This window comes from Petromyzon marinus, chromosome 63 (genome assembly GCF_048934315.1).
Source record: "Petromyzon marinus isolate PM22_M1 ecotype Great Lakes invasive population chromosome 63, UKy_Petmar_22M1.pri1.0, whole genome shotgun sequence".
Taxonomy (NCBI): domain Eukaryota; kingdom Metazoa; phylum Chordata; class Hyperoartia; order Petromyzontiformes; family Petromyzontidae; genus Petromyzon; species Petromyzon marinus.
In genome coordinates this window covers 1,047,403-1,072,755 of record NC_133729.1, presented here as the reverse complement: position 1 = coordinate 1,072,755, position 25,353 = coordinate 1,047,403, and the positions used below count along the sequence as shown (strand labels likewise).

General features: G+C 51.7%; 1 long non-coding RNA gene across 1 annotated transcript; it reads left to right on the top strand.

The window, feature by feature from the left end:
* The first annotated feature begins 417 nt into the window (after positions 1-417).
* On the top strand, positions 418-22,587 carry LOC142906296 (uncharacterized). The gene is made up of 2 exons (XR_012930137.1): positions 418-820; positions 22,287-22,587. It is a non-coding gene; the product is annotated as an uncharacterized LOC142906296 (long non-coding RNA).
* The last annotated feature ends 2,766 nt before the right edge of the window (positions 22,588-25,353 follow it).

Below are 25,353 nucleotides of genomic sequence, written 5' to 3'. Positions count from 1 at the left end.
AGAAGACGCGCTGCACATCACCGACACGTGTGTGTGGTACGTGGCGTGCTCCAGCCGGAGCCGCGCCTTGAGCAGGCCCCTGAACACTGCAAGCAGCACAGATCAGCCGTCAGTGTCACCTTGCAGCGTCTTGCTCCTCGTTCTGTACACCGCCAACTTCGCCTGAGCACAGGCGAAGTTGGCGAGGTCATGGTGCTTGTTAGTCAGGTAAGGCACCACCCCATATACGAAGCTGCTGTTGCAGAAGGGCACCCCCAGTTTTCCTGAAGATGTCCCCAAAAAGGCGGAACGTTGGTTTGAGCCGCTGGCAGCGTAAAGTACTGGTGGGGCAGATCCTCCCTGGCAACCGCAGGAAATGCACAAGTCTGTTACCCCTGGCGAGATTGAGAGAGAAAGGCAGAGAGAGAGAGAGCGAGTTGTAACGTGCCGCCCGGTATCCGCTCACCGCTCTCGTAGAGGGAGAGAGGAAGGCAGAGAGAGAGAGAGACCGACAGAGCGATTCGGGGACACGAGGATGGACCGCCAGACGAGCGGGAAGCAGCCGGCACCAACAACTGCCCAAGCTCTGCGCTCCTCTATATATATGAACGTGTCATCGGGCAATCAGCGGATGTTTTCGACCCTACTTGCGACGGAACCTGAAGGGTCGTGTCCCGAATGAAGCTCTTGCTCGAGGTTGGCTCGGCACGGCAGACAATCTCGACGAAGGCCCGCATTTTCAGATTCAAAACAAACTCAAAAAAAAATATATATCTTGATTTGAAGCTTTCGTGACTGCAGGAATCCATACTCTTTGGTTCTTTCGGTAAAGTCCACGTGGGTATAACCACCCGATGAACGGACGCTTGTGTTGCGCCCGAAACGTCGTGATTTATATTATTTCTATACCTACGTGACTTTACCGAAAAGAATCAATTAGTATGAGAGAAAAATAGCAATTACGCAGCGTTCCCTATGACAACCCACGTCTCCTAGCATCTTCAAGGGTGCCTTTGCTCTCAGAGCCACGTGCTCGGATTGCTCCCCCCCCCCCCCCCCCCCCAGTAGGCAACACAAATCGAAAGTTGAAGTTCATTTGCGGGGGATGGAGCAGTGAGGGCTGCTGTGTGTAACGTGGGGTCGACTGGCGTGATGTCTGTCCTTGATTGCAGATGCACGAATCCTTGTCAGAGGAACGCCTGGGACGTGAAGAGTTTGAAGTTCCACAACCCTCCGTTCCCGCTTTATATTATTATTACACGCTTTCATTTAACTCACTCTGTCTGTCGTTGTTGTATCCTCAAATCTTGTAACTCAATTGTAACCCACTTCCCAATGTGGTATCGACTGCAAACTTGGTATGCTGATGTCATACCGATGACAATTACTATATTCTATCATACAAAAATAAAGAATATATATTTTTAAACATTATTTTTTATACGTTATGTTTCGGCTTGGCTCTAATTGTCCACGCTCAACTCACGTTGCCTGTTAACTGGCCACGGGCCTCCTTACGTCGTGGGCAAGCTTCGGGGCCACTTCCTGGAGTCGTGGAGTTCTTACATTACTCGTACGGTACATTTCATAAAAGCGTGTTTTAAAAACAGAGTTTTTGTTTTAATATTACTTATTGTTAGTTAAATCATTTCGAGCTGGGACTGCTTTCAATCGTTGCCCCCAAAGTCTGAACAAGAGCAGCAGTAACACCAAACAGCACTCGACGACAACGCTGCCATCAAACAAGCAGTCAGGAGGGAGGGGGAGTTTGAGGTGGTGACGTTCTGGGCAATGGCCCTTTCTCCCCAGCACACGGAGACGCGAGAGGGACACGGGGGAGAGTCAAGGCTTTCTGTTTGTCGTGCGTCCAATAAACATCGCCGTTCGTTTAGCGAAATCGTCCCGAACCACCGCCTCTTTCGAGCTGCTGCTCGCTGTCTGTCGTGTTTAGTTTGTTGTCCTTCCCACGCACCTCCAGTTAGCACGGTTGGCTACGTACGGTGCGAAAGAAGTTCTACGTACATACATAGACTCACACAGAGACCCATAGGCTCACACAGCAGAGACCCATAGACTCACACAGAGACCCATAGACTCACACAGAGACACATAGACTCACACAGAGACCCAGATACTCACACAGCAGGGACCCATAGACTCACACAGAGACCCATAGACTCACACATAGACCCATAGACTCACACAGAGACCCATAGACTCACACAGAGACCCATAGACTCACACAGCAGAGACCCATAGACTCACACAGAGACCCATAAACTCACACAGAGACTCACACAGAGACCCATAGACTCACACAGCAGAGACCCATAGACTCACACAGCAGAGACCCATAGACTCACACAGAGACCCATAGACTCACACAGAGACTCACACAGAGACCCATAGACTCACACAGCAGAGATCCATAGACTCACACAGCAGAGACCCATAGACTCACACAGCAGAGACCCATAGACTCACACAGAGACCCATAGACTCACACAGTGACACAGAGACTCACACAGCAGAGACCCATAGACTCACACAGAGACTCACACAGAGACCCATAGACTCACACAGATACCAATAGACTCACACAGAGACTCATATACTCACACAGAGACCTATAGACTCACACAGAGACCTATATACTCACACAGAGACCCATAGACTCACACAGAGACCCATAGACTCACACAGAGACTCACACAGAGACCCATAGGCTCACACAGAGACCCATAGACTCACACAGAGACCCATAGACTCACACAGAGACTCATACATAGACCCATAGACTCACACAGAGACCCATAGACTCATACAGAGACACATAGACTCACACAGAGACCCATAGACCCACACAGAGACCCAGATACTCACACAGCAGAGACCCATAGAATCACACAGCAAAGACCCATAGACTCACACAGCAGAAACACAGAGACTCACACAGAGACACATAGACTCACACAGAGACCCATAGACTCACAAAGAGACCTATAGACTCACACAGAGACCTATATACCCACACAGCAGAGACCCATAGACTCACACAGCAGAGACCCATAGACTCACACAGAGGCCCACAGTTTGTTATCCTTCCCCCGCACCTCCGATGAGCACAGTTGGCTACGTACGGTGCGAAAGAAGTTCAATATACGTCCAGGATGTTCTCCGTACGGCTATACACGTCACCAGCAGACGGTGTTCGTTATGCCCGTAGCATTGCACAAGATATGTCGGTGGGTATCGACGTACGTACGACTTACAGCACGTGTTGTGTACACTAGGTACGACTTACAGCACGTGTTGTGTACACTACGTATGACTTAGAGCACGTGTTGTGTACACTAGGTACGACTTACAGCACGTGTTGTGTACACTACGTACGACTTACAGCACGTGGTGTGTACACTACGTACGACTTACAGCACGTGTTGTGTGCACTACGTACAACTTACAGCACGTGTTGTGTAGACTACGTACAACTTACAGCACGTGTTGTGTACACTACGCACGACTTACAGCACGTGTTGTGTAGACTACGTACGACTTACAGCACGTGTTGTGTACACTACGTACGACTTACAGCACGTGTTGTGTACACTACGCACGACTTACAGCACGTGTTGTGTACACTACGTACGACTTACAGCACGTGTTGTGTACACTACGCACGACTTACAGCACGTGTTGTGTAGACTACGTACGACTTACAGCACGTGTTGTGTACACTACGTACGACTTACAGCACGTGTTCTGTACACTACGTACGACTTACAGCACGTGTTGTGTACACTACGCACGACTTACTGCACGTGTTGTGTACACTACGTACGACTTACTGCACGTGTTGTGTAGACTACGTACGACTTACTGCACGTGTTGTGCAGACTACGCACGACTTACAGCACGTGTTGTGTACACTACGTACGACTTGCAGCACGTGTTGTGTAGACTACGCACGACTTACAGCACGTGTTGTGTACACTACGTACGACTTACAGCACGTGTTGTGTACACTACGCACGACTTACAGCACGTGTTGTGTACACTACGTACGACTTACAGCACGTGTTGTGTACACTACGTACGACTTACAGCACGTGTGTACACTACGTACGACTTACAGCACGTGTTGTGTACACTACGCACGACTTACAACACGTGTTGTGTAGACTACGTACGACTTACAGCACGTGTTGTGTACACTACGTACGACTTACAGCACGTGTTGTGTACACTACGTACGACTTACAGCACGTGTGTACACTACGTACGACTTACAGCACGTGTTGTGTACACTACGCACGACTTACAACACGTGTTGTGTAGACTACGTACGACTTACAGCACGTGTTGTGTACACTACGTACGACTTACAGCACGTGTTGTGTACACTACGTACGACTTACAGCACGTGTTGTGTACACTACGCACGACTTACAACACGTGTTGTGTAGACTACGTACGACTTACAGCACGTGTTGTGTACACAACGTACGACTTACAGCACGTGTTGTGTACACTACGTACGACTTACAGCACGTGTTGTGTACACTACGCACGACTTACAGCACGTGTTGTGTAGACTACGTACGACTTACAGCACGTGTTGTGTACACTACGTACGACTTACAGCACGTGTTGTGTACACTACGTACGACTTACCGCACGTGTTGTGTGTACTACGTACGACTTGCAGCACGTGTTGTGTACACTACGTATGACTTACTGCACGTGTTGTGTACACTACGTACGACTTACAGCACGTGTTGTGTACACTACGTACGACTTACAGCACGTGTTGTGTACACTACGTACGACTTACTGCACGTGTGGTGTGCGCTACTTATTGCACTACGACCCCTGCCCCCCCACCCCCCAAGATCTCTTCCTGGCCCCCGGCTCGCTAACGGCGAGTGACACTTGACCCGATCCCAGCAATTCCACCACGAGTCGTGACTCAGCCTTGTGGCCATCGCGCGCCTGCCACAGCGGTGCGGGTGGCACAGCGGGGGACTTGTACGTCGCTCTGGTCACACCACCACCACCCCCTTGTATGCCGTGACGACCTTCATAGGTGCTCGATGACCGGGTGCGGTCAAGGGATGGCTCCCTATTGCTCAACCACGTTATGTATGCCGATTATTTGGTAATAGCTGCTCAGTCAGAGGAGGAGTTGGAGACGCTGCTGCTGAGACTGGAGCGTGCCACTAAGAGGTGGGGCCTTACCATCAGCCCCACCAAAACTAAGCACCTGCCTGGTATTTTGTACCATCGGACACTCCACCCCACAACTCCCAATCGGTGATGGGGCAGTTGTGGAGAGAGTGGAGAGTTTCCCATACCTGGGCAGTGTGCTTATGACTGGCTCCAGTTTAACAGCAGAGGTCTCACTCCGAATCAGTCGAGCGGCAATATCTTTTCATCGGTTGCGTAACGCTGTCTGGAAGCTACCTGGTCTGTCGCTCCGCACTAAGCTTCAGGTCTTCTCGGCCACGGTCATTCCCTCCCTTCTCTAGGCTTGCGAAACGTGGACCCCCCTAATGGAACATCTTCGCCGGTTAGAAACATTTAGGCTGGCCTGCCTACGATCCATCCTGGGTTTAACCAGGCTGGATTGTGTGAGGAGCTCACATATCCTTGAAAGATCTGGGCACGGTCCCATCGGTGAGCTCCTCCGGCGGGCAAGGCTGCGTTGGCTGGGTCATGTAGCCCGCATGCCCAGCCACCGCATGCCGAAACAGCTTTTGTTCGGCCGGATCGAGGGGACTAAACGGGCGCGGCACGGGCTAGAGAAGAGATGGAGTGACGTGGTACATGAGGACGTGGTGCTGAGTGGACTTGCCGATGACCGGTACCAGCGATGTCAAGATCGGCCTCTGTGGAGGAGGCTCGTGCAGGACGCTACTGGGCAGTTGGAGGCAGTCGCCCTCCAACAACAACGGAGGGCGGAGGAGCGACGCTCACAACAACGAGTGGAGCGCCGGGTGGCTAAAGCACAGCAGGTTGGCACAGTAGGGGGCACAGGTGGTGCATCAGCCAGTCACCTCAGTCATCTTAGTCAGTCGACCCGTGGCACCTGGGTCTGCCCCGTGACCTCCTGCCAGCGGGCGTTCGACACTTCACGTGGCCTCAAGGTGCACATGGCCTGGCACAAGCGTCGTGGTGACGTCACCGCCACTTAGTGGCGAATGGCGGTTGTTGTTGTTGTTGTGTACGCGTGTGTAAGTGTGTAAGAGTGTGTAAGTGTGTGTGTAAGTGTGTGTGTGTGCATGAGTGTGTCTGTGTGTGTGTACGAGTGTGTCTGTGTGTGCGTGTGTGTAAGTGTGCGTGTGTGTGTGTACGCGTGTGTAAGTGTGTGTGCGTGTGTGTAAGTGTGCGTGTGTGTGTGTACGCATGTGTGTGTGTGCGAGTGTGTGAGTGTGTACGAGTGTGTCTGTGTGTGTCTGTGTGTGTCTGTGTGTGTGTGTACGAGTGTGTGTACGCGTGTGTAAGTGTGTGTAAGTGTGTGTGTAAGTGTGTGTGTAAGAGTGTGTGTGTGTAAGAGTGTGTAAGTGTGTGTGTAAGAGTGTGTAAGTGTGTGTAAGAGTGTGTGTGTGAGCGTGTTAGTGTGTGTGTAAGTGTGTAAGAGTGTGTAAGTGTGTAAGTGTGTGTGTAAGAGTGTGCAAGTGTGTGTGTGTAAGAGTGTGGAAGTGTGTGTGTAAGTGTGTAAGAGTGTGTAAGTGTGTGTGTGAGTGTGTAAGAGTGTGTAAGTGTGTGTGTAAGAGTGTGTAAGTGTGTGTGTAAGTGTGTAAGAGTGTGTAAGTGTGTGTGTGTAAGAGTGTGTGAGTGTTTAAGTGTGTAAGTGTGTGTGTGTAAGTGTGTAAGAGTGTGTAAGTACGTGTGTGTGTGTGTAAGAGTGTGTAAGTGAGTGTGTGTGTAAGTGTGTAAGAGTGTGTACTGTGTAAGACTGTGTAAGTGTGTGTGTGTAAGAGTGTGTAAGTGTGTGTGTGTAAGTGTGTAAGTGTGTGTGTGAGTGTGTAAGAGTGTGTAAGTGTGTGTGTGAGTGTGTAAGAGTGTGTAAGTGTGTAAGTGAGTGTGTAAGTGTGTAAGTGAGTAAGTGTCCTTTCCACGCCTCCCCTCGCCCAAGCTGCACTCCCCCCCCCTCAGCCCCAACTCCGCAATAATTCGTGCGGGGTTTTTGACGTTCACGCGCTCAGTGACAGATGCGGCCGTTTGGGGGGCGTGGTGGTGGTGGGTGGTGGGGGTGGTGGTGGTGGGTGGTGGTGGTGGGGGGTGGTGGTGGTGGAGGGTGGTGGGGGGTGGTTGTGGTGGTGGTGGGGGGTGGTGGTTGTGGAGGGTGGTGGGGGTGGGGGGGTGGTGGAGGGTGGTGGGGGTAGTGGTGGTGGGGGGTGGTGGTGGGGGTGGTGGTGGTGGAGGGGGGTGGTGGGGGGGAGTGGTGGTGGGGGGGGTGGTGGTGGTGGGTGGTGGTGGGGGGTGGTGGTGGTGGGGGTGGTGGTCGTGGTGGTGGTGGGGGATAGTGGTCGTGGTGGTGGGGGTGGTGGTGGTGGGGGGTGGTGGTGGTGGGGGGTGGCGGTGGTGGGGGGTGGTGGTCGTGGTGGTGGGGGGGGTGGTGGTGGGGGTGGTGGTGGGGGGTGGTGGTGGGGGTGGTGGTGGGGGGTGGTGGTGGGGGGGGGTGGTGGGGGTGGTGGTGGTGGTGAGAGGTGGTGGTGGGGTCGTGGTGGTGGGGGGTGGTGGTCGTGGTGGTGGGGGGGGGTGGTGGTGGGTGGTGGTGGTGGGGTGGTGGTGGGTGGTGGTGGTGTGGTTGTGAAGTGGGTAGGGGTGCTGTAGGCTTGTGGGCCCACATTCCTGCAGCAGCAGAATAATACGAACGGACTTGCACGAGCGGAGCGAGAGGAGAGGAGCGGTAACAATTTTTTCCGCAGACAGATTTCAATATCGGCGAAGGCGCGCGCAGGAAATGAATTTTCGCCAGGCGGTGAAATGAATTAATTTTGCCACTTTCTTTTATGAGAGCCCCCCCCCCCCCTCCATCTCCCCCCACCCCAGCCTCCACCCCCCATTATTGAAGAAGCCGCCTGCGATATTCCGCACAATGGTAAAAAAATAAACATTTTATTCACAGTCTGCGATTCAGCCTTATTATTATTATTTAAGGTGTCTCGCCCAGAAGCGATGTTTTTTTATGTTTGTATCGGTGGTGGACCATTGTGGGCATAGGGTGGGGTTGGCGGTGGGGCAGACTGAGAATTGGTGGAGGGGGTGGTGAGAGTGGGGGGGGGGGGGGTCAGAGTGGGGGGGGGTGGGAGTGGGGGGGGGTGAGTGTGGGGGGGGTGGTGAGAGTGGGGGGTGGTGAGAGTGGGGGGTGGTGAGAGTGGGGGGATTGGTGAGAGTGGGGGGGGGGGGGTGATGAGAGTGGGGGGGTGGTGAGAGTGGGGGGGGGTGGGTGAGAGTGGGGGGGGTGGTGAGAGTGGGGGGGGGTGGTGAGAGTGGGGGGGGGTGATGAGAGTGGGGGGGTGGTGAGAGTGGGGGGGGGGTGGTGAGAGTGGGGGGGGGGGTGGTGAGAGTGGGGGGGGTGAGAGTGGGGGGGTGGTGAGAGTGGGGGGGTGGTGGTGAGAGTGGGGGGGTGGTGAGAGTGGGGGGGTGGTGGTGAGAGTGGGGGGGTGGTGAGAGTGGGGGGTGGTGAATGTGGGGGGGGTGGTGGTGAGAGTGGGGGGGGGGTGGTGAGAGTGGGGGGGTGAGAGTGGGGGTGGTGGTGAGAGTGGGGGGGGTGCTGAGAGTGGGGGGGTGGTGAGAGTGGGGGGGGTGAGAGTGGGGGGGGGTGGTGAGAGTGGGGGGGTGGTGAGAGTGGGGGGGGGGGGTGAGAGTGGGGGGGTGGTGAGAGTGGGGGGGGGTGGTGAGAGTGGGGGGGTGGTGAGAGTTGGGGGGGTGAGAGTGGGGGGGTGGTGAGAGTGGGGGGGGGGTGGTGAGAGTGGGGGGGGTGGTGAGAGTGGGGGGTGCTGAGAGTGGGGGGGGTGCTGAGAGTGGGGGGTGATGAGAATGGGGGGGTGGTGAGAGTGGGGGGGGTGGTGAGAGTGGGGGGTGGTGAGAGTGGGGGGGTGGTGAGAGTGGGGGGGGTGGTGAGAGTGGGGGGGTGCTGAGAGTGGGGGGTGGTGGTGAGAGTGGGGGGTGCTGAGAGTGGGGGGGTGAAATCTGTGAGTTGGGGTCACGGAGCTAAGTCGAACGAGGGGATGGGTGGAGGGAGGGCGGGCGGGCGGCAGGGAGATGGTGCAGATGGCGTGCACATTTATTTATTTCCCTTCTCGTTATTTCATACATTATTATTATTATTATTTCGGGGGGGGGGGTGCTAACGCGTTTGACAGCATCGGCCGTAAATCAAGGCACATTATCGCCCAGTGCATCATTATCACCATTATCCGACGTATCATCGTCACCATCACCACCAGCAGGGCCGGAGTCCGCAGATGTTGCGATGTGCAGGGTGCTAAGGGTAGCCGTGTTGCTGCTGCTGCTACGCGTGCTGCTATATAGGAAGGGGTGGGGGTGTTGTGCATTATTTAGCGGTGTTAATGAAAACTCACCGTGGACGAACAATCATAGCAGCAGCAGTAAGAAATAAAGAAAGGAATCCCGACACAATGGCGTTCAGACATTTCGCCCGGGCGGTTCGTATTCAGCAGAAGCCGCTGCAGATTTCATTTTTTTCCTCTCTCTCTCTGTCTGTCTCTCTCCCTCTGTCTCTCTCTCTATCTCTCTGTCTCTCCCTCTGTCTCTCTATCTCTGTCTCTCTATCTCTCTCTGTCTCTCTGTCTCTCTATCTCTCTCTGTCTCTCTATCTCTCTGTCTCTCTCTATCTCTCTCTGTCTATCTCTCTGTCTCTCTATCTCTCTCTGTCTCTCTCTCTATCTCTCTCTCTGTCTCTTTGTCTCTCTATCTCTCTCTGTCTCTCTATCTCTCTCTGTCTCTCTCTCTCTGTCTCTCTATCTCTCTCTCTCTGTCTCTCTCTCCCTGTCTCTCTATCTGTCTCTCTCTGTCTCTCTCTGTCTATTTCTCTCTCTCTCTGTCTGTCTCTCTCTATCTCTCTCTGTCTCTCTCTCTCTGTCTCTCTCTGTTTCTCTATCTCTCCGCACACCCACGGGGGAATCGGCGCGGCGCTGTCTCCCCGCGTGCAGACGCGTCGTGCGTCGCCGCCGCGGGCCGAGGAGGACACCGTGGCTCGCCGTAGGGGCACTCGAGTTAATCACAACAACAACAACACAAACATCGGTGCAATTCAATTTGAACACGCAGGTTACCGCCACCAATATTGCCAATTCGAATTGTCAATTCGAATTGCAAATGTTGTGGGTTTACTCCCCGACACACCACGTGTTTTGGCCACGTGACAGACCGGCTGTGTCGGGTGGTGGCGGGGTTTAACGACACATTCATATTGACGCGATCCAACCCCAAAACACCCCATCTCATTGTGGATTGTGGATTATGGATCCGGTACAATATTATGTATCCGGTACAACGTTTTGAAACACCGGCCCGTTGGGGATGGACGAGCACTCGCAGCCACACCACCACCACACTGGCCACTTCAAGACGTCGCAGGCTTCCGCGAGCAATACCATCCACGATAGAGGTTGTCTTGGCTTCGATCGTGTGAATATATAAATGTTGTGTCGTTAAAACCCGCCACCACCCGACACAGCCAACTAGTAAGGGTTGTCACGTAAACAGAACGTGGCCAATTCGTCACTAGTACAGCACTAGTGTATAGTAGTGTATAGTGTAGTGTAGTAGTGTATAGTGTAGTGTATAGTAGTGTATAGTAGTGTAGTGTATAGTGTAGTGTATAGTGTAGTGTAAAGTAGTGTATAGTGTAGAGTACTGATACAGCACTAACCGGTTGTGTGTTGGAGAGCCAAGCCACAACGCTTACAATCTGAGCACGACGTTTCGCCAGTAATTACAACCGGCTTCATCAGGCGACGGCCAGATCTGTAGAGAAGCCTTCGCGGCCGTTCCGCGGACACACGACGTGATGGTGGGCGCACGGGTGGGTGGGTGGGAGGAGCACACCGCGGTAGACACACAGGAGCACGGTAGACACACAGGAGCACACCACGTGGTAGACACACAGGAGCACACCGTGGTAGACACACAGGAGCACGGTAGACACACAGGAGCAGACCGCGTGGTAGACACACAGGAGCACACACCACGGTAGACACACAGGAGCACACACACCGTGGTAGACACACAGGAGCACACCACGTGGTAGACACACAGGAGCACACCACGTGGTAGACACACAGGAGCACACCACGTGGTAGACACACAGGAGCACACCACGTGGTAGACACACAGGAGCACACCACGTGGTAGACACACAGGAGCACACCACGTGGTAGACACACAGGAGCACACCACGTGGTAGACACACAGGAGCACACCACGTGGTAGACACACAGGAGCACACCACGTGGTAGACACACAGGAGCACACCACGTGGTAGACACACAGGAGCATACCACGTGGTAGACACACAGGAGCACACCGCGGTAGACACACAGGAGCACACCACGTGGTAGACACACAGGAGCACACACACACCGTGGTAGACACACAGGAGCACGGTAGACACACAGGAGCACACCGTGGTAGACACACAGGAGCACGGTAGACACACAGGAGCAGACCGCGTGGTAGACACACAGGAGCACACCACGTGGTACACACACAGGAGCACGGTAGACACACAGGAGCAGACCGTGGTAGACACACAGGAGCACACACCGCGGTAGACACACAGGAGCACACAGCGCCGCTACTCATTCCCGTTCGGTGTCAACGGTGAACATTCGCCGGAGTTGTCGCTCGCGCGCTCTGTCCCCTCGCGTGCGGCGGGACATCAGCGGAGCGCGTGGCACGCCATCGGCGACTCCGCGTCGCACCTCGACGCATTCGAGAGGGTGGCGGTGTGGGCACCCCGGCCCAGCGCGGCACGAGGGCCGGACCTCACCGCCCGGTCTTCGGGCGGGCACCGAAGTCTGCCGTTGCGAAGCGAAACGATTTTGCCGCGCGGCGTCATCCGGAACCGAGGACATTTAAGCGATGATTCGGAGCTTTCGCGACTGCCGGAATCCACAGTCTTTGGTTCTGTCGGTAAAGTCACGTAGGTAGAAAAAATAACATGAGACTAAAATAATACATCGCGTCATTATAGATTATTATTGTTTCATTTTATTTTTCCACCTACGTGACTCTACCGAAAGAACCAAAGAGTATATATTTAAGCGGTGAACATTTCACTTCACGTTGACTCGCCACGTGGTGCCCACGCGAATTGCTGTATACCCCCCCCCCCGCCACCTTGATCCAACAGGGCTGACAGAATAGCAGTGGACTGTTGTTCCCCCCACAATGCACCCGTAGAAATCCCACAATGCACCAAGCGGCATTTCTCACGCCCTCCGCCCCCCCTCCCCAACATCCAACATTTTGTTGTGGCGGAGTGATTGTTGTGGCGGAGTGATTGTTGTGGCAGAGTGATTGTTGTAGCGGAGTGATTGTTGTGGCAGAGTGATTGTTGTAGCGGCGTGATTGTTGTTGTGGCGGAGTGATTGTTGTGGCAGAGTGATTGTTGTGGCAGAGTGATTGTTGTGGCAGAGTGATTGTTGTGGTGTAGTGATTGTTGTAGCGGCGTGATTGTTGTTGTGGCGTGATTGTTGTGGCGGAGTGATTGTTGTGGCGGAGTGATTGTTGTGGCAGTTGATTGTTGTGGTGTAGTGATTGTTGTAGCGGCGTGATTGTTGTTGTGGCGGAGTGATTGTTGTGGTGGAGTGATTGTTGTTGTGGCGGAGTGATTGTTGTTGTGGCGTGGTCGAGGCCCCCAGCTTGTGACGAGGTCGCGACGACAACCGGCCACACCGTTGAGCGAGAGCGCAACAACAACAACGACAACAACGACAACAACAACAACGACAACAACAACGACAACAACGACAGCCACCTCCTCACTCGAGAAGTCCCCAAATGCGACTCCAGTGATGTCAAGTGGATTCATGGTCCGTGTCTGCTGCTGCTGCGTTTGCCGCAAAATAAAAGCGAGGTAACCCCCCAAGCGCAGCCCTGCAATTCACTCGCTCGCGTCCCTGCTGGTGGAAGGGCCTCCCCCCCGCCCCCCCGACAGACAGAAGCCCTTCCCAGACGGCAACTTGGCCGAGCCCCTGGCCCACGCTGAGCCAGAAGGCCTCGGACGCGGTGTGGGGAGGTAGCCCACACTTTGAAGCACTCCGCACGCAGCGACGTGGACCTCGACGCGGACCCGGTGGTGGTGTGGAATTTAGGAAACTCTCGCCACCACCACCACCGCCACTACCGCCACCACCATCGCCACCACCACCGCCACCACCACCACCGCCACCACCACCGCCACCCCCCCACATTGCTGCAACTGCCCCGAACCGCGAGATGGAATCGAAGCGGCGAACCCTCTTGGTTGGCCAGGCCGGGCGGTAGCAGGGGGAATGAGTGTCTGGAACGAGCTGGGCGTGCGGGACAGAGAGTGTGAGAGTGTGTGAGTGTGTGTGGGGTGAAGGAGAGCGTGGGGCGCGATGTGGGGTGAGCGATGGTGGGGCAGTTGTGGCGCTCGGTTGTGGCTGGTTGCTGGGGTGGGGGTGGCTTGAAAAGCCGCGTGGGTTTGGGGACAACTTTTTCTTTGGGGCCCTTAACCAACGGCGCTCGGTCGCACGTCAATGACAGCGGGTCGGGAGTCGATCGCGGAACCAGCTGTGATCGGTCGCAGAGTTTCTCTCCGTAGCGGTGGGGGGGGGGGGGACCGGTTGGGTCTTGCCGATCTCCCCCCACCTGCCGACAGCGCTGGGCCCTCGGTTCGTTTCAGCGATAATTTTTTTTTGGTCGTTTTACGGCACCCTAAACAGGCGGCGAAATGCGGGCAAGCGCATCGATCCAGCCGCGGAATTCCCGCAGGAGCACGGCTCGTTGGATGTGGATTCATCTCCGCGGAATAACCTGCGATCCGAAATATGCGCCGCCGAGTGCGGCCGGGAACCGGTCTCGGAGGAGATGGAGCCGAACGGTGGGAGGATGGGGGATTTTTTTATTTTTAAATCGCTGCCATGCCCTATCAGCCTATCAGCCGGGGGGCGGGGGGCGGGGGGCGGGGGAGCAACCATGAGATGGTAAGTGGCACCGGACTGAATATTGCACGGTCAAGTGCTGCTGCTGCTGCACAGAGGTTGGAAGATGCGTTCTGAAATGAATCATTCTCGTAGCCCAGTGGGCGTTCACCGCAGAGGTTTGGAGCGATGGAATCGCCTCGTGCGCAGATGCTAAATGGAAATGTCACGTCGTGTGGGCGTTCGAGGCGGTGATGGCTTTGGGGAGGCTTTCGTGCAGCAGTAGATAGATCATGCCTGTGGATGATGATGATAATAATGATGAACCAATTGGGCAAACTTTGCCCCCTTGTATCTGCGCGCGTGTGCATGTGTCGGTGTGTATGTGGACGTGTGTGTGTGCGTGCGTGCAGTTGGACGCTCACAACAACGAGCGGAGCGCCGGGCGGCTAAGATGCAGCAGGTTGGCACAGGAGGGGGTACAGCTGATGGTGCATCTACCGGTCATCTCAGTCAGCCGACCCATGGCACCTGCTGGGTCTGTCCCGTGACCACCTGCACCTAGCCTGGCACAGTAGGGGGTACAGCTGGTGGTGCATCTACCGGTCATCTCAGTCAGCCGACCCATGGCACCTGCTGGGTCTGTCCCGTGACCACCTGCACCTAGCCTGGCACAGTAGGGGGTACAGCTGGTGGTGCATCTACCAGTGGTCATCTCAGTCAGCCGACCCATTGGCACCTGCTGGGTCTGTCCCGTGACCTCCTCCTGTCGGCGAGCCTTCGACACTTCACGTGGCGTCAAAGTGCACATAGCCTGGCACAGGCGCTGTGGTGACGTCACCGTCACTCGTGAAGAATGGCGGGTATTGGTATGAATTGACAATGTATTGGGTGAAGGGTTGAAAATGATAACATGTCTTCTCACTCATTTCATAATTTATAACCCTCGATCAATTCACTGCTGGCCATGAGGTTATTTTAATTCTCGTGTTAATGTAACATCTATCTCAAAATACAACGTAATAATAACATTTTTTTTTAAAATTGCCGAGATATTTTGGCAAAAAGACAATGTCAGGTGCCATCACTGTACACTTATGATCGCTTATGACTATGAAAAACAATGCGAATTGACAGCCCCCTGAGCGGTCCATTGATGAAGTCATTTCCACGGACTTTTTCACCATACTTCACCGCCCTCGTCAGTGCCGATTGTTCAAGGAGGCCGCTTCGAATACCAGCTCGCCACTGACGTTAGCCGCGGCCGCAAATGGAACTTCAAGTCGCCACCGTTACGCCAATCGCCAGAGAACAACAACAATAAAATGACAATAACGAATAATAAATAAACCACCCCCACCACTGCGGTTATGTACACAACCAAAACATTGACGATAACCAAACAAAATCCGGCGTCCGTCCGAGGTGGCGTAGGGACCTTGTGACGAAAGCGAAGCTACAAGAGGAGGAGATCTTCTTGATTTGAAGCTTTCGTGACCGCAGCAATCCACACTCTTTGGTTATTTCGGTAAAGTCCACGTAGGTAGAGAAATAAACACAGCAGTTCTCCTGCTGTATCTGTCCCACCTGATGACGGACGCTTGTGTTGCGATCGAAACGTCGTGATTGATTTTATTTTATACCTACGTGACTTTACCGAAAGAACGAAAGAGTATACACCGTGTGGGTTAACAAGCTATATGACATATTCTTGGTTCTTTCGGTAAAGTCACGTAGAAGGGAAACAATAAAATAATAAAAATATAAAACAATAACATTCTCACGACGTTTCGACTGCAACACAAGCAGCCATCGTCAGGTGTGAAAACCACAGCAAGCGGTCGTCCTCCGGCGGGACATAAAATAGAATCCAGCGGTTCCACCGCAAGAACCCAAGAGTTTAGAGGAGGAGAGATGATGCCCGCGGGGTCCATCAAGGACGGGCACGGCGGCGCGCTTCGCCTGATACACGACTCGTGACGTCGCCACGGCAACAGCGGGACGATGGCACCCCCCCCCCCGCCCCCTCACCCCGCCGCCCCCCCCCCTGGGGATTTCGGGGGTCCACCCGATGCACCACCCCCCCTCCCCCCCCCCCCCCCACTCTTCATCGCCGTCCGTCGGCTTTGACTGCTCTCGAGAAGTTAAATCATAATAAAGTGGCCATCAGATGATTGACAATTGGAGGGCGGGATGAGGAGGATGAGGAGGGATGAGGAGGATGAGGGGGGGGGGATGAGGAGGATGAGGAGGATGAGGAGGGTGAGGAGATGGAGGAGGATGAGGAGGGATGAGGAGGATGAGGGGGATGAGGAGGATGAGGAGGATGAGGGGGATGAGGAGGAGGGGGGGATGAGGAGGATGAGGAGGAGGGGGGGGGGATGAGGATGAGGAGGATGAGGAGGGGGGGGGGTGTTCGTGCCGCTTGCGGAGAATCTCGGAAGAGTTTTTGGGGTTTCAGCGATGTGCTTTGGAGGCCGTCCATAAATGACGTCACGAGATTTTGGACGATTTTTGACCCCCCCCCTCCTCGTCACACGGCGTCATAAAAAGTCAGACCCCCCCCTTCAAATATGACGTCACAAAGCTCTGCCCCCCCCCCCAAAAAAAACCATTTTCCATTTTGAAAATAAGACTTGCTTCAAATCGCTTTAAACTATTGTCATTGTAGTGCGTTGTTAATGTGGCGCTGCACTCTGATGTTGTAGGAGTGTTGTTATAACAATTAGAGTTGTTATAACAATTCTATTTTTATTTAAAGTTGCGCATTTTTACGTGACGTCACATTTCAAAACCCCCCGCCCCCCCCTCGTTACACATCGTCACGAATGTCTGAACCCCCCCAGGTGCGTGACGTCATTTATGGACAGCCCAATGGGAGGCGCTTTGCGTACGCACCATTGCAACCCCACACCTTTCCGCGTGGGATACGGACGCAGTGGCGGCGACGCTGGGCTGCCCGCTATACGTACAAGACGGGCACGTGACGACTTGACCCCGACCCAACCGCGGTAGCTCAAGGAGGTGAAGTTGCCGATGCTTTTGGTGCAAGGCCGTAGCCATGGAGTCAACATTGGGGGGAGGGGGGGGGGAGGAAATATTCCAGGCTGTCTGGGGGTCCCAACCCGGATAAAAAAAATCTACATTTTAAAACGAATTTCCTGCCTAAAATATTACAAAAAATAACCAACACGTGGGATGGACTTTTTATTTACTTTTTGACAATGATGTCTAATAGTGTTATTGTATTACATTGCTCTGTTTTTACTTTTTTTTACCATTGCTTGTTTCATTGTATGTAGTGGCAGAGATTAGGGATTAATAAAGTACAACCATAACCACAATCGTACAACACAGAAATCTATGCATTGATGTATATGAAAACAAGTCCACATATTGTGGCCAAGGTTTAGCAAATTGTAATTTTTATTCACATAGCATAGCAATTATTTATTTTACAGCAATATATTGGGGGGAGGGGACATTTTAAGCATATATATTACAATATATATTCTAATTACGGCCTTGCTTTGGTGAGTTTATGAGCCCAAATATTGTCTAAGGCCCCTTTGTCAATGCACCGCTGCGTGAAGGTCCTCCACCCCTCCCTCGGTCATTTGGGAGGGGGGGTCGTTTTGACCATATTTCACCACACCTGGTCAATGCTGGTTGGTGAATGGAGGCTCCCTAGGACCAGCTGAGATAGGTGAAAACATTTTTTTCCATTCAAAACTCTTATCGAATCAATAAATAATCAGCTGTAAAGTGTTCTGGATCTTACTAAAAGTCTGTACTGGGTTATGCACGGCCAAAAACTAAAACCAAGCCGTCGATCCGGTCCAGTGAAGGAGCCTCTGTGCTTTTATGGGATTCCCAGGTTCCACCCGGACTTCCAAATACGTTTTTTTAAATAAAAGAATGCAGCACATCGAAGGATATACACGATATTCATAAGAAGTATTGATATTCCAAAGGATAACGATATTCCCAAGATTATCGTTGCAAGCGAAACCGACTCTATGAAGAAACGCGAGCACAGAAACACGTGTGTAGGTCGAACTTGTTTCGCGCCGTACGTAGCCAACCGTGCTAATCGGAGGTGCGGGGGAAGGACAACAAATTATGGGTCTCTATGTGAGTCTATGGGTCTCTGTGTGAGTCTATGGGTCTCTGTGTGAGTCTATGGGTCTCTGTGTGAGTCTATGGGTCTCTGTGTGAGTCTATGGGTCTCTGTGTGAGTCTATGGCTCTCTGTGTGAGTCTATGGCTCTGTGTTTGAGTATATGCTCTCTGTGTGAGTCTTTGGGTCTATGTGTGAGTCTATGGGTCTATGTGTGAGTCTATGGATCTCTGTGTGAGTCTATGGGACTCTGTGTGAGTCTATGGGTCTCTGTGTGAGTCTATGGGTCTCTGTGCGAGTCTATGGGTCTCTGAGTCTATGGGTCTCTGTGCGAGTCTATGGGTCTCTGAGTCTATGGGTCTCTGTGTGAGTCTATGGGTCTCTGTGTGAATCTATGGGTCTCTGTGTGAGTCTATGGCCCTCTGTGTGAGTCTATGGCTCTCTGTGTGAGTCTATGGCTCTGTGTTTGAGTATATGCTCTCTGTGTGAGTCTTTGGGTCTATGTGTGAGTCTATGGGTCTATGTGTGAGTCTATGGATCTCTGTGTGAGTCTATGGGTCTCTGTGTGAGTCTATGGGTCTCTCTGTGTGAGTCTATGGGTCTATGTGTGAGTCTATGGATCTCTGTGTGAGTCTATGGGTCTCTGTGTGAGTCTATGGGTCTCTCTGTGAGTCTATGGGTCTCTGTGTGAGTCTATGGCTCTGTGTGTGAGTCTATGCTCTCTATGTGAGTCTTTGGGTCTATGTGTGAGTCTATGGGTCTATGTGTGAGTCTATAGGTATATGTGTGAGTCTAAGGATCTCTGTGTGAGTCTATGGGTCTCTGTGTGAGTCTATGGGTCTCTGTGTGAGTGTATGGGTCTCTGTGTGAGTCTATGGGTTTCTGTGTGAGTCTATGGGTCTCTGTGTGAGACTATGCGTCTCAGGTCCATGCGGGGTACAGCCCCCCCTGAAATTTTGGGAAAGTCGGTAATCGGGATAACCGGATATCCGGCTGCTGCAAAATGCTGCAGGCTGCCACCTCGTGCTGCCCTGCAGGCTACCACCTTGTGCTGCCCTGCAGGCTGCCACCTCGTGTGCTGCCCTGCAGGCTGTCCCCTTGTGCTGCCCTGCAGGCTGCCACCTTGTGCTGCCCTGCAGGCTGCCACCTCGTGTGCTGCCCTGCAGGCTGTCCCCTTGTGCTGCCCTGCAGGCTGCCATCTTGTGTGCTGCCCTGCAGGCTGCCACCTCGTGTGCTGCCCTGCAGGCTGCCACCTTCTGCTGCCCTGCAGGCTGCCACCTTGTGCTGCCCTGCAGGCTGCCACCTTGTGCTGCCCTGCAGGCTGCCACCTTGTGTGCTGCCCTGCAGGCTGCCACCTTGTGTGCTGCCCTGCAGGCTGCCACCTTGTGCTGCCCTGCAGGCTGCCATCTTGTGTGCTGCCCTGCAGGCTGCCACCTCGTGTGCTGCCCTGCAGGCTGCCACCTCGTGCTGCCCTGCAGGCTGCCACCTCGTGCTGCCCTGCAGGCTGCCACCTTGTGCTGCCACCTTGTGCTGCCCTGCAGGCTGCCACCTCGTGTGCTGCCCTGCAGGCTGCCACCTCGTGCTGCCCTGCAGGCTGCCACCTTGTGCTGCCCTGCAGGCTGCCATCTTGTGTGCTGCCCTGCAGGCTGCCACCTTGTGCTGCCCTGCAGGCTGCCACCTCGTGCTGCTCTGCAGGCTGCTTGAGCGGCAGCCTTTCGAACTTATCAAACTTATTAGCCACATCAGCGGCTCCGACCTATTAATAAACTCCGCGTCCAAATCCAATAAAATGTTGTTTTATAAATTTCTGGCGCCCATTGGAAAACATTACACTGGGTATCTCAGAATATTGAAGTTAGCCCCCCCCAAAGTCTAAATCCTGGCCCCACACCACCACCACTTCTCCTCCGGCGGAGGAGGAAGACGGAAACACAAGTTCCCCTACTCATCGTCTACCCACCTTTATTATATTTGTGTCGCTGTCTATTTAGTCGATGGTTCTCGACGGGACGAGAGGGACAGGGCGGACCGAGCACCCTGACACAACCAAAACCAAGTGACACATTCGCCCACGTGACAACTTTGATGGGGCGTGGGCGGTGGGGGGGGGCGCTTTTAGTTAAACATTGGCATATATACCTCCAGGACGATCTGGCCGAAGAATAAACCAACTGTGGATCATTGGTGGACCCGTTGTACTCTTGACAATCGCACACCCACACACTAAAAAAAGACAAACCCCTGACGCCTTCCAGGCGATGAGCGATGGCGCCCTCTGTGGCGAATCCGGAGCACCGTCCCTCAATCACCGACTCACACCGACCGGCGTGGTGAAGTATGGTCAAACCACAAACACCCCCCCCCTCTCCTTTACCCTCTCCACGGCACGGTGATCGAAATGGCATTGGGAGGCCTTCATCCAGCAGTGGATTAACAAAGGCGCACAAATGTATGACGCGATCCTTTTTTTCTTTGGGACGGTGATATCTGCGTCAAATGGAAGCCAATTTTGATTGAAATGTTTGCTTCGAAGGACGCTTTTTTATTTACACGCTTTTATTTAACTCGCTCTGTCTGTTGTTGTTTTTGTCGTACCCTCAAATCTTGTAACTCAATTTTAACCCGCTTGCCAATGTGGTATCGGCTTCAAACTTGGTATACTTATGTCATACTGATGACAATACTATATTCTATCATAAAAAAAATATATATATTTTTAACATTATTTTTTTACATGTTATGTTTCGGCTTGGGTCTAACTGTCCACGCTCAACTGACTTTGCCTGTTAACTGGCCACGGTCCCCTTACGTCGTGGGCAAGCTTCGGGGCCACTTCCTGGAGTCGTGGAGTTCTTACATTACTAGTCCGGTACGTTTCAATAAAGCGCGTTAAAAAAAAAAAGTTTTGTTTTTAAATATTACTTTTTTTTTCCCTTCCGATAAGGTTTCTCAAGAATATGTTGAGCGTTTTCAAGGGGCCCTGCTTGTGCACGTCACATTACTGTCAACCCCTTTTTAACAATACCATCCGTAATAGAGGTTTTGGGGTTAGATCGTGTAAACATATCAATGTATATAGGTATATAACACATCCACGCCACTATATAAGGAACGAAACAGGAAGACTTCTCCACAAATCTGGCCGTCGCCTGACGAAGCTGGTTGTAATTACTTGCGAAACGTCGTACTCAGATTGTAAATGTTGTGGCTTGGCTCTCCAACACACAACCGGTGTGCTGTACTAGTATACTACACTATACACTACACTACACACTACTATACACTACTATACACTAGTGCTGTACTAGTATACTACACTATACACTACACTATACACTACTATACACTACACACTACACTATATACTGCACTATACACTACACTATACATACTATACACTACACTATACACTACTATACACTACACTATACACTACTATACACAACACTATACACTACTATACACTAGTGCTGTACTAGTATACTACACTATACACTACACGACATATACACCTACACTACTATACACTAGTGCTGTACTAGTATACTACACTATACACTACTATACACTACACTATACACTAGTGCTGTACTAGTATACTACACTATACACTAGTGCTGTACTAGTGACGAATTGGCCACGTTCTGTTTACGTGACAAACCTTACTAGTTGGCTGTGTCGGGTGGTGGCGGGGTTGTAACGACACTTAATATATTTATGCGATCTAACCCCCCAAAAAACCTCTATTATGGATGTCAACCCCTTATCAGTGCCCCACCTTGTTACAGACCAACTCAGACCTCATTGGTCACTCCCGTGCCCCTTATAATCTCAACGTTTATCCTATAAAGTCCCATCACAAGGGAGAAACACAGACGAAAACATTTGCTTTTGCACGTATTGAAAGGGCTGTACCCCGCATGGACCTGAAACACTCAATTTCCCTGTACAAGAATTCGGGCTAAACCGTATGGGTCTTGATTCGAAGCTTTCGTGACTGCCAGCAATCCACACTCTTTGGTTCTTTCGGTAAAGTCCACGTAGGTAGGGAAAATAAACACAGCAGTTCTCCTGCTGTATCTGTCCCACCTGATGACGGACGCTTGTGTTGCGATCGAAACGTCGTGATTGATTTTATTTTATACCTACGTGACTTTACCGAAAGAACCAAAGAGTATACACCGTGTGGGTTGACAAGCTATATGACATATTCTTGGTTCTTTCGGTAAAGTCACGTAGAAGGGAAACAATAAAAGAATACAAATATAAAACAAAATTCTCACGACGTTTCGATTGCAACACAAGCAATCATCATCAGGTGTGAAAACCACAGCAAGAAAATGTGTTTCCCTTCTACGTGACTTTACCGAAAGAACCAAGAATATGAATCCCTGCAGTCACGAAAGCTTTAAATCAGTTGCCACCGATCGAACGTGGAGTTAGCTTGGGGAGGTGGGGGGGGGTAAGAGTAGTGATTGTTTAAAGGACGAACGTTGGGTTTCAGGCTTTCTCTCCCCCCCCCCCCCCACTCGAAACAAAGGCCTATTCGAGGCGAGAAATACAGGGTTGTAAGTGCGACGAGTTTTGATGGTCCCAGCCTGGCCAGCAATGCCTTCCGTAAAGAGTGGAGATCATAGGCTCACCTGGAGAGCCATTGACACGTACGCCCATAGATTTACAATGAGACCCACTGACGCCGAGATCCCTTGGCTTACATAGAGACCCATTGAAACGGAGTCACACGCCTTCACTCTCATATCCCTCGCCCATCGTAATGCCTCAAAACCCGGAATTACATCGTTTCACAAATGTCCATGGCTACTGCCCTATCTAAATCACAAATCTGATGCCAGGCTGTTGATTCTTTTCGATATCTTTCACTTGCATTTCATTGGCGCATGCCCTTGTTACATTAGTACAATTAGTACAGTATCTGTTCTTTAATGTTTCGCGAACGTTGTTTTTGTCTTCGAAGCCGACTTGCTGCCGCACGGAATTCATGAACGTCGATTTTAAATTCGCCGCAGATTCTCGAAATCTCACGCGACGGACACTCCGGATCTCGATCAGCTTCGTCCATCTAAACCAGTGGCTCTCCTAGACCTTCACCGCAGCCTTGCACCGCGTTGGTTCTAAGGGGCCGTCCATAAATGACGTCACGCAATTTTGGACGATTTTGACCCCCCCCCCCTACGTCACACGGCGTCACAAAAAGTCAGAGCCCCCTCAAATATGACGTCACAAAGCTCTGCCCCCCCCCCTCCAAAAAATAAAACATGCTTCAAATCGCTTTAAACTATTGTCATTGTAGTGCGTATTTAATGTGGCGCTGCACTTTGATGTTGTAGGATAAAACATTTATTAAAAAGTATATTTAATTAAGTAGAACGTGTTGTCTATATTTATTTAAAGTTGCGCATTTTGATGTGACGTCACCTTTCTCAACCCCCACCCCCCCTCGTCACACATCGTCACAAATGTCTGACCCCCCTCCCCCGCTAGGTGCGTGACGTCATTTATGGACGGCCCTTAAGTCGTTACAAAAAAATGTACAATGTTACAAAAAAGAGACAGGTTTAATGAAACAATGTAAGTTGTTGCTTAGGTTGCCCGTGCTAAATTTGTCTTTCGATTATTTACCTTCGCTGGCCCTGTCTCGCTACCCCCCAGAAAGGGCATCTCGCACCCCCTGGAGGTGCAGCGTGCACCCCAGGTTAAGAATAAGAAGAAGAACCACTGATCTACAGTATTTTTTTTATTTATTTAACGCTTTCGTGACTGCAGGGATTCATATTATTGGTTGTTTCGGTAAAGTCACGTAGAAGGGAAACAATAATATAATAAAAATATAATACAATAAAATTATCACGACGTTTCGACTGCAACACACGCAATCATCATCAGGTGTGATAACCACAACAACACAACAAGAAAATTTGAAAAAAAAATTGAAAAAATTTGAAAACATTTTCTTGTTGTGGTTTTCACACCTGATGATGATTGCTTGTGTTGCAGTCGAAACGTCGTGATAATTTTATTGTTCTATATTTTTATTATTTTAGTGTTTCCCTTCTACGTGACTTTACCGAAAGAACCAAGACTACAGTAATTTGTTTTGCTTTCGTGATTTTGGTGAACCGAAGTCGTTCTTGTCAAACGAGATACTTCCTGATCTCTGCAGTTCTCAGCCGCTTAAGCAAAACTAAACGTGAGATAGCCCCCACCGTCGCCTCGCACTTCTTTCGCACCGTACGTAGCCAACCGTGCCAATAGGAGGTGCGGGGGAAGGATAACAAACTGTGGGTCTCTGTGTGAGTCTATGGGTCTCTGTGTGAGTCTATGGGTCTCTGTGTGAGTCTGTGGGTCTCTGTGTGAGTCTATGGGTCTCTGTGTGAGTCTATGGGTCTCTGTGTGAGTCTATGGGTCTCTGTGTGAGTCTATGGGTCTCTGTGTGAGTCTATGGGTCTCTGTGTGAGTCTATGGGTCTCTGTGTGAGTCTATGGGTCTCTGTGTGAGTCTATGGGTCTCTGTGTGAGTCTATGGGTCTCTGTGTGAGTCTATGGGTCTCTGTGTGAGTCTATGGGTCTCTGTCTGAGTCTATGGGTCTCTGTGTGAGTCTATGGGTCTCTGTGTGAGTCTATGGGTCTCTGTGGGAGTCTATGGGTCTCTGTGTGAGTCTATCGGTCTCTGTGTGAGTCTATGGGTCTCTGTGTGATTCTGTGTACGTATGTTCAACTTCTTTTGCACCGTACGCAGGCAACCGTGCCAATCGAAGGTGTAACTACAGTATTCTAATGCCAATTGCAAAACTGGTCCATCAGAAAACATTTTTATGTAATTTAATTCTAATCAGGCCCCATCGTGTAAGTGCAGTCTCCAACTATATATACAGTAAAACCTTGGACTGCGAGTATAATTCGTTCCGGAAACGTGTTTGTAATCCAAAGCACTCGTATATCAAAGCACTCGTATATCAGTTGTGATCACGTGACGCTCGGCAGACAAAGCGTGTATACGTACTACTCGTATTGCAAGACCTCGCTCGTTTATGAAATTAATATGTATTTAAAATTTTTGCTCGTCTTGCAAAACACTCGCAGACCAAGTTACT